The sequence below is a fragment of the Mustela putorius genome, unplaced genomic scaffold (genome assembly GCF_011764305.1).
Source record: "Mustela putorius furo isolate JIRA1106 unplaced genomic scaffold, ASM1176430v1.1 tig00003848_pilon_pilon_pilon, whole genome shotgun sequence".
Lineage (NCBI taxonomy): Eukaryota > Metazoa > Chordata > Mammalia > Carnivora > Mustelidae > Mustela > Mustela putorius.
The window spans coordinates 384,079-393,130 of NW_025422001.1; positions in this window are offsets into that span (position 1 = coordinate 384,079).

Here is a 9,052-nt window from a genome sequence, read left to right on the forward strand (position 1 = left end):
AAGAATGAAACTTGACCATTCTCTTACACTGTGACAAAGACTCAAAATGGATAAAAGACCTCAACGTGAGACCGGAATCCATCAGAATCCTGGAGGAGAACATAGGCAGTAACCTCTTCGATATCAGACACAGCAACTTCTTTCAAGATACGTCTCCAAAGGCAAAGGAAACACAAGCAACAATAAAGTTTTGGGACTTCATCAAAATCAAAAGCTTCTGCACAGCAAAGGAAACAGTCAAAAAAACAAAGAGGCAACCCACGGAATGGGAGAAGATACTTTCAAATGACAGCACAGACAAAAGGTTGATATCCAGGATCTGTAATGAACTCCTCAAACTCAACACACACAAAACAGGCAATCATATCAAAAAATGGGCAGAAGATATGAACAGACACTTCTCCAATGAAGACATACAAATGGCTATCAGACACATGAAAAAATGTTCATCATCACTAGCCCTCAAGGAGATTCAAATTAAAACCACATTCAGATATCACCTTACACCAGTTAGAATGGCCAAAATTAGCAAGACAGGAAACAACATGTGTTGGAGGGGATATGGAGAAAGAGGGACCCTCTTCCACTGTTGGTGGGAATGCAAGTTGGTGCAGCCTCTTTGGAGAACAGTGTGGAGATTCCTCAAGACATTAAAAATAGAACTTCCCTATGACCCTGCAATTGCAGTACTGGGTATTTACCCCAAAGATACAGATGTCGTGAAAAGAAGGGCTATCTGTACCCCAATTATTTTTTAAATTTTATTTGTCAGAGAGAGAGAGAGGGAGAGAGAGTGAGCACAGGCAGACACAATGGCAGGCAGAGACAGGGAGAAGCAGGCTCCCTGCTGAGCAAGGAGCCCAATGCGGGACTCGATCCCAGGACGCCGGGATCATGACCTGAGCCAAAGGCAGCTGCTTAACCAACTGAGCTACCCAGGCGTCCCTGTACCCCAATGTTTATAGCAGCAATAGCCACGGTCACCAAACTATAGAGAGAACCAAGGTGTCCTTCAACGGACGAATGGATAAGGAAAATGTGGTCCATATACACTATGGAGTATTATGTCTCCATCAGAAAGGATGAATACCCAACTATTGTAGCAACATGGATGGGACTGGAAGAGATTATGCTGAGTGAAATAAGTCAAGCAGAGAGAGTCAATTATCATATGGTTTCACTTATTTGTGGATCATAACAAATAGCATGGAGGACATGGGGAGTTAGAGAGGGAGTTGGGGTAAATTGGAAGGGGAGGTGAATCATGAGAGACTACGGACTCTGAAAAACAATCTGAGGGGTTTGAAGTGGCGGGGGGTGGGAGATTGGGGTACCAGGTGGTGGGCATTATTGAGGGCACAGATTGCATGGAGCACTGGGTGTGGTTCAAAAATAATGAATACTGTTATGCTGAAAATAAATAAATTAATATAAAAAAAGAAAATGCAAAAAAAACCAAAACATGTTATTTGCAAACAGTGAAAGTTGACTTCTTTACAAATTTGGAATTTTTTTTGTTTGTTCCTTTTTGTTGTCCAACTACTGAGGGTAGGACTTCTAGTACTATGCTGAACAACAGTGGTAAGTGTGGGCACCCTGTCATATTCTTGACAATAGGGGGAAAGCTCTCAGTTTTTCCCCATTGAGAATGATACTCGCTGTGGAGTTTTTGTTTTTGTTTTTGTTTGTTTGTTTTTATGGCTGTTATGATATTGAAGTATATTCCTTCTATCTCTACATTGCTGAGAGTTTTAATCAAGAAAGGATGCTGTATTTTGTTAAATGTTATTTCTGCATCTATTGAGAAGATCATCGGATTCTTGTCCTTTCTTTTGTTAATGTGGTATATCACATTGTTTGATTTGTCTATGTTGAACCAACTTGCAGCCCAGGAATAAATTCCATATAGTTGCGGCAAATAATACCTTTTGTGCATTGTTTGATGCTGTTAGCAAGTATCTTGTTGAGAATTTTTCATCCACGTTCATCAGGAATATGATTGGCCTGTAATCCTCTTCTTCGGTGGGGTCTTTTTCTGGTTTGGGGATCAAGGTAATGCTGGTCTCATGGAATGAGTTTGGAAGTTTTCCTTCCATTTCTAGATTTTTGAAATAGCGTCAGAAGGATAGGTATTAATTCTTTAAATATTTCGTAGAATTCCACTGGGATGCCCTCTGGACTCTGTTTGTTGGGAGATTTTTAATTACTACTCCAATTTCTTTGCTGGTTATGAGTCTGTTCAGGTTTTCTATTCCTTCCTGTTTAGGTTTCGTAGTTTTTTTTTTTTTTTTTTTTTTTTTTTTTTTTTTTTTTTTTAAAGATTTTATTTATTTATTTGACAGAGAGAAATCACAAGTAGATGGAGAGTCAGGCAGAGAGAGAGAGAAGCAGGCTCTCTGCTGAGCAGAGAGCCCGATGCGGGACTCGATCCCAGGACTCTGAGATCATGACCTGAGCCGAAGGCAGCGGCTTAACCCACTGAGCCACCCAGGCGCCCTAGGTTTCGTAGTTTATAGGTTTCTAGGAATGCTTCCATTTCTTCCAGATTCCCTAATTTCTTGGCATTTAATTGCTCATAATATTCTCTTATAATTGTATTTCTTCAGTGTTGGTGGCAATTTCTCCACTTTCATTCATGATTTATTTGGGTCCTTTCTCTTTTCTTTTTGATAAGTCTAGCTAAGAGTTTATCAACCTTATTAATTCTTTCAAGAACAAGCTCCTAGTTTCACTGATGTGTTCTACTGATTTTTTAAATTATTATTTCTATATCATTGATTTCTGCTCTAATCTTTATTATTTCTGTTCTTCTGCTGGATTTCGGTTTTATTGCTTTTCTTCTTCTAGGTCCTTTAGATGTAAGGTTAGATTATGTATTTAAGACTTTTCTTGTTTCCTGAGGAAGGCTTGTATTGCTATATTCATCCCAATTATGACAGCCTTTATTGCATTGCAAAGGTTCTGAAATGCCCTGTTTCATTTTCATTGTTTCCATGTATTTTTTTTTTTTAATTCTTCAATTTCTTGGTTGACCCATTCATTCTTTAGTAGGATGCTCTTTAACCTCCATGTATTTGTGTTCCTTCCTGATCTTCTCCGATGATTGAGTTCAAGTTTTAAGGCATTGTGGTCTGAAACTATCCAGGGAATAATTCCAATGTTTTTGTTCCTGTTGGGACCTGATATGTACCTAGTATCTGATCTGTTCTGGAGAATGTTCCATGTACACTCGAGAAGAAAGTGCATTCTGTTGCTTTAGGATGAAATGTTCTGAATGTATCTCTGATGTCTATCTTGTTCAGTGTGTCATTCAAAGCCCTTGCTTCCTTGTTGATCTTCTGCTTAGATGATCTGTCCATCGCTGTCCATGAGGTATTAACTTCCCCTATTATTGTACTATTATTAATGTGTTTCTTTAATTTTGTTATTAATTGGTTTATACAATTGGCTTACTTACATTACTAACTAACAATTGATAGGGGTATAAATACAATTGATAAATCTTCTTTTAGGATAGACCCTTTCATTATGATATAGTGTCCTTCTTCATCTCTTATTATAGTCATTGGTTTAAAATCTAGTTTGTTTGATATAAGGATTGCTAGTCTAGCTTTCTTTTGATGTCCATTAGTATAATAAATGGTTATCCACCCCCTCACTTTCTTCTCTGTTCCTTTCTGATCATTTTACTTTTAGGCTTCTTTCATCTCAAAGAATTCACTCCAATATCTCTTGCAGTGGTGGTTTAGTGTTCCTGAATACCTTTAGTTTTTATTTGTCCTAGAAAGTCTTTCTCTCTCCTTCTTTTCTGAATGAGAGTCTTGCTGGTTAAAGTATTCTTGGCTGCATATTTTTCCCACTTAGCAAACTGAACATATAATTCTAGTCCTTTCTGGTCTTGCATGTCTCTCTGGACAGGTCTACTGCCAGTTTTATGTTTCTACCCTTGTTGGTTAAGGAACTCTTGTCCTGACCTGCTTTCAGGACTTTTCTCTTTATCTCTGAAATTTGCAAGTTCACTATCTTATGTTGAAGTGTTGACCTACTTTTATTGATTTGGGGGTGGGGCAATTCTCTGTGCCTCCTGGGCTTGAATGCCTGTTTCCTTCCCCAGATTCAGGAAGTTCACAGCTTTAATTTGTTCAAATACACCTTCTCCCTATCTCTTTCTCTGTTCATCCTCTAGGACACCTATTATTCAAATATTATTTCATTATGACATTGCTGATTTCTCAAATTCTCTATTCATGATCCAGTAATTATTTTTCTCTTTTCTCAGCTTCCTTGTTTTCCATCACTTTGTCTTCTATATCATTGACTCACTCTTCTGCCTCATTTACCCTAGCTATTAGAGCAACCATTTTTGACAGCATCTCAGTAATAGCATTTTTAATATTGACCTGATTAGATTTTATTTTATTTCTTCAGTAACAACTATCTACTGTCTTTATGCTTTTCTCATGCCCAGCTAGTATCTTTATAATTGTTGTTTTGAATTCTAGTTCTGGCATCTTACCTATATCACCTATATATTACCTATATTACCTTTGATTAAATCCCTGGCTATGAGTATGTCTTCCTGTTTTTTTTTCTTTTTTTCTCCTTTTGGGGTGAGTTTCTTCATCTTGTCATTATGTCTAGAAAAGAATAGAAGAAAGAGAGAAAAGAGAAAAATAACAACACTAGAAAAGTAAGCAAACAAACAAAAAAATTAACCAGAATAAAATGGAAGCAAAACAAAATAAGAAAGAATCAAACAAGTAGTAAACCAGAACAAAACAATAAACCAGATCCTGGACATATTTTGGTTTGTTTGATCAAAGAAACTAGATCTCATAATAGGAAAGAAATATATATATTTGAAAAAAATGATGAAATAGCTAAAAATAATTAAAATATAAAACTAAAATTCTAAAGAATAATAATTTAAAAAAGCACACACACACCCAAATGTTATGTTTCCCCAAGAGCTGACATTTCCCAATTTTCTGTGATCAGTATACTTGGTTTTAGTGAGTTGTCCCTGCTGGTCTTCTGGGGGAGGGCCCTGTTGCACTGATTCTCAGTTGTCCTTGTCTGGGTGGAATTTTGTCCATCTTGCCAGGAAGCTAGCCACAGTGTAAGTGGATCAGGATTGCACTATTTTGTGCTCTTTTGCTCCCTGAAACCTTTTAGCACCAATGGGTGAGAGGATGAAAATGGCAGTGCCCCAATCTCTAGCTCTAGAGGTTTAAGTTCACACCCCTGATGCTTCAGTGAGCCCTATCCAAACTCTGTGTTTACCCAGCCTGTGACAGAGTGGTTTAATCTCGGGTACACAACCCAGTTTGGAGTCTCCAAACTTAGGAATTCTTGCAGCACAGACCTGTGCCATTCTTTCCAGTGGGGCAGGGTTGGAGGGGGGCGTGTGTCTCAGTTTGTGACAACACTGAGAATAAAGCCAGAGCCTATACTCGCTGTTTTCAGCCAGCTCCCCTGTTCTGATGTCTGGAACCTCCGCTGCACTCAGGCAATCCCATTCTTCTTGTGACCCCAGGGATCCTGAGGCCATGCTATCCCACCTGGGATTTTGATATGTTTCACCATTTAAGAACACCTAAGCCGGGGATGTCCCCCACTGTACCTGATGAAAAGTTCTGATTTTGTGCTCCACTGTTTATAATAATTTGTGGTAGCTTCCTTAAGTAAGAAACTGCCCTGCTGTCCTATATTCAGGTATATAGCCCAGGATTCACATCTCTGCACCCCCTACCTTCCAAAAGGTGGTCGCTTTTCTATTTGTATAATTGCAGCATTCTGTTCTCAGGTCTCTCATTTATTTTCTAAGTCTTCAGAATGATTTGATGTCTATCTAACTGAATTCCAGGCAACAGACAAAATTAGGGTACCCTTCTCCTCTGCCATTTTGACTCCTCCCTGAGACAAAGAAATCTTAAAAAAGAAAAGCAAAGCTAGATGCATTACAATTCCAGACTTAGAGTATATTACAAAGCTGTAGTGATCAAAATAGCATGACACTGGCACAAAAATAGACACATGGAGCAATGGAACATAATGGCAAACGCAAAAATAAACCCACAACTATATGGTCAATCAATCTTTAACAAAGCAGGAAAGAATATCCAATGGAACAGTGACAGTCTCTTCAATATATAGTGTTGGGAACACTGGTTAGCTGAATGACAAAAGAAAGAAACTGGACCACTTTCCTAAACCCAACAGAAAAAGAAATCCAAAATGGATTGAACCCTTAAATGTGGCACCTGACGCCATAAAAATCCTGAGGAGAACACAGGCAGTAACTCCTTGGACATCAGTGGTAGCAACTTTTTTTTCTAGATATGTCTCATGAGGCAAGGGAAACAAAAACAAAAATAAACTATTGGAACTATACTAAATTAAAAGTTTCTACACAGCAAAGGAAACAATCAATAAAATTAAAAGACAACCCACTGAATAGGTGAAGATATTTGTAAATAACATATCTGATAAAGGGTTAAGATCCAAAATATGTTAACGAATGTCACCACTCAACATCTGGAAAAAAAAAAAAAAAAAGAATCCAATTTAAAAATTGGCAGACCACATGAAGATACATTTCTCTGATGACTGGCCCGGTTTTCATTTCTATGTCTGGATGTGTTTTAGGGCAACATGCATAAAGTAAATATTCAGTGTGCACAGATTAAGTTTATTTTCTTGTGTGCTCCAGCTATCAATGGATCATTTTTATAACATCAGCTCTTTGCAACAAAATGTGGATCTCATAGATGAGTAGGCATTTATTCATTAATTTATACTTTTATTTAGCATACATTTACTTAGCCACTTCTATGTTCTATGCACTGTGTTAAATGCCAAGGACACAAATAATAACTAAAAAAAAAAAAACAGCTCTTTTAAAAAAGAAAAAGGTATCTGCCTTCAAACAGCTACTTGCATTAGTGAATGTGATGTAGGAGTATAAAGGGAAGCCATTTATACACAAGATACTTCTTTTATTTTTTGGCTTCTCAGAGCAGAAAGTTACCTTCAAGGATTGATGCCATAAGATTAAAGGAACCATTTGAAATAGTCAACCCAATTCACCTCAATTCAAGCTTTCAAGGGAATAATCTCCCACAACCTACTGCTTCAAGGATTGGGAATATAAAACCATAGAATATTTTAAGATTGTGTCATGTCTTTCCAAAACTGGATGAAATTTTCCCTCTTAGAAGTTTAAACATGTATTTAAGTCTTAACTTGTTTGCTCATGCCAATTTTTCCAAATGCAAAGGATAAATAAAAAGAGCTATTCCAAAAGCCATACCATAAAATTTTTAAAAAGGATCTTTCTTAGAGCCAAGAGTTCACAGGACCAAACAACAAAGTGTTTTTAACCTAAGGCTATTTCACTCTTCTATCAGTATTGCTCATGAATGAGTCTTGAATATATTTTTTTTCAGTGCTAGTTTATTTAGAAGCTACCTGCCTGCATCTACAGCATGAAGTATGTTTTATTTATATTCATTTCAGTTAAATGACATTATTGCTAAGAATATATGCAAGAAACAAATTTTAAAACAATGTAGCCCATTCCATCTTATTGATTACATATTTCTGTGAAATAACTTGAACCTATTCAACAAAGCTGACTAAAGAATGATTACAAGTAAATAAACTTGTAGAAAGGAAGGGGAATGTAGAATATAAAAAGGGACAAATTTGATTCTAGAAAAATTCTTGTCTAAATGGAATTCTTATAAGTGGAAGAAAAGGTGTTCTACGGAAACATATGACTAAGTAACATTTTCCTGCCTGGACCTCTTAGCTTGTAAGTCATTTTGAGTGTCAAATCTGCCAAGGTCATTTTTGGCCATGTGTGTTTGTGTACATCTCTCTGTGTTTTCATTTGATAGTCCCACATTTTCAAGAGCCCAACATATTTGAAATCGCTGAAATTATAGCTACATAGATATTATATATATACACACACACATACTTGGATCCATATAAATAATATTGTCTTGAATACAAAGTTAAATCACCCAAGGTACAGGGAATTTCTGTTCTGACAAATACTACAGTTAATTTCTGAAAGGAAATGCACATTTCCTCATATCTTAGAATGTTTCTCTGGAAAAAATAATTGCATTATCTAGCTAGGAGAATAAGAAGATTTAAATACAAAAACCACTTTTTAAAAAAAATTTCCTTTCTTATATTATCTTCCTTTTTTTTTTTTTTCCCTCTCCAGCAACTTATTCACATTCCTTATCTTATGGTACCACCTAATGGTAATCAAGAAGAATTTCAAATTTTAGAACTTAAAAGAAATATGCCAAAAGCTCATTTGACTTGGTAATAAAATTTAACAGAGAGCAGATAGGGAACCATGCTTTTGCCCTTACAATTACTTATCCATAGGGGGAAAAAAAAAATTCATCATTTTCACTATCTTTTTCATACAGAGTATTTTATTCAGGTGTTCTTGATAGCAGTTATTTAGTGAGTCCATTTCCCTAGATCTGTAGAACTACAATAAAAATAAAAATGGATGATTTGGGCTTCTATATTAGAGCTTGCTAGTTTAAAGGAAGAATGAGGCAAAATTTCTTTTTCTCTATACATAAAGGGAAAACTCCTAAATAGCAATTATATCCTTCCCAAGGAAACAAAATTAGCAAACATTTTTGAAGGCCTACATTTGATAAGTTTTGCATTAAGGCCTGGGCGAAAGCTAAAAGAGTTGATGGAGGGGACACCAGGGGGCAATTAAAAATATTTTGTTTTAGAACTATTTGTAACCTTCATCTCTGTAGGGATAACTCTTTTACTCTTCCTCTAAGTACAGAGCTGGGACCCACTCCTTGAAGCTGGGTAGTTTGAATGTTGATCTCTAGTTTTTTCCCTCTCACTAGGATTGCAAGACAAAGGATGGAATGGAAATAATTTAGAGAACTACTTTCTCTCCCTGGAAGGGGGTATAGGGTTCACTGTTAGGCCTTTGCTTATTTCAAAACAGTCAATAAAGCCCAAATTCCCTGTACTAAGAGAGAAACAGAGAGAG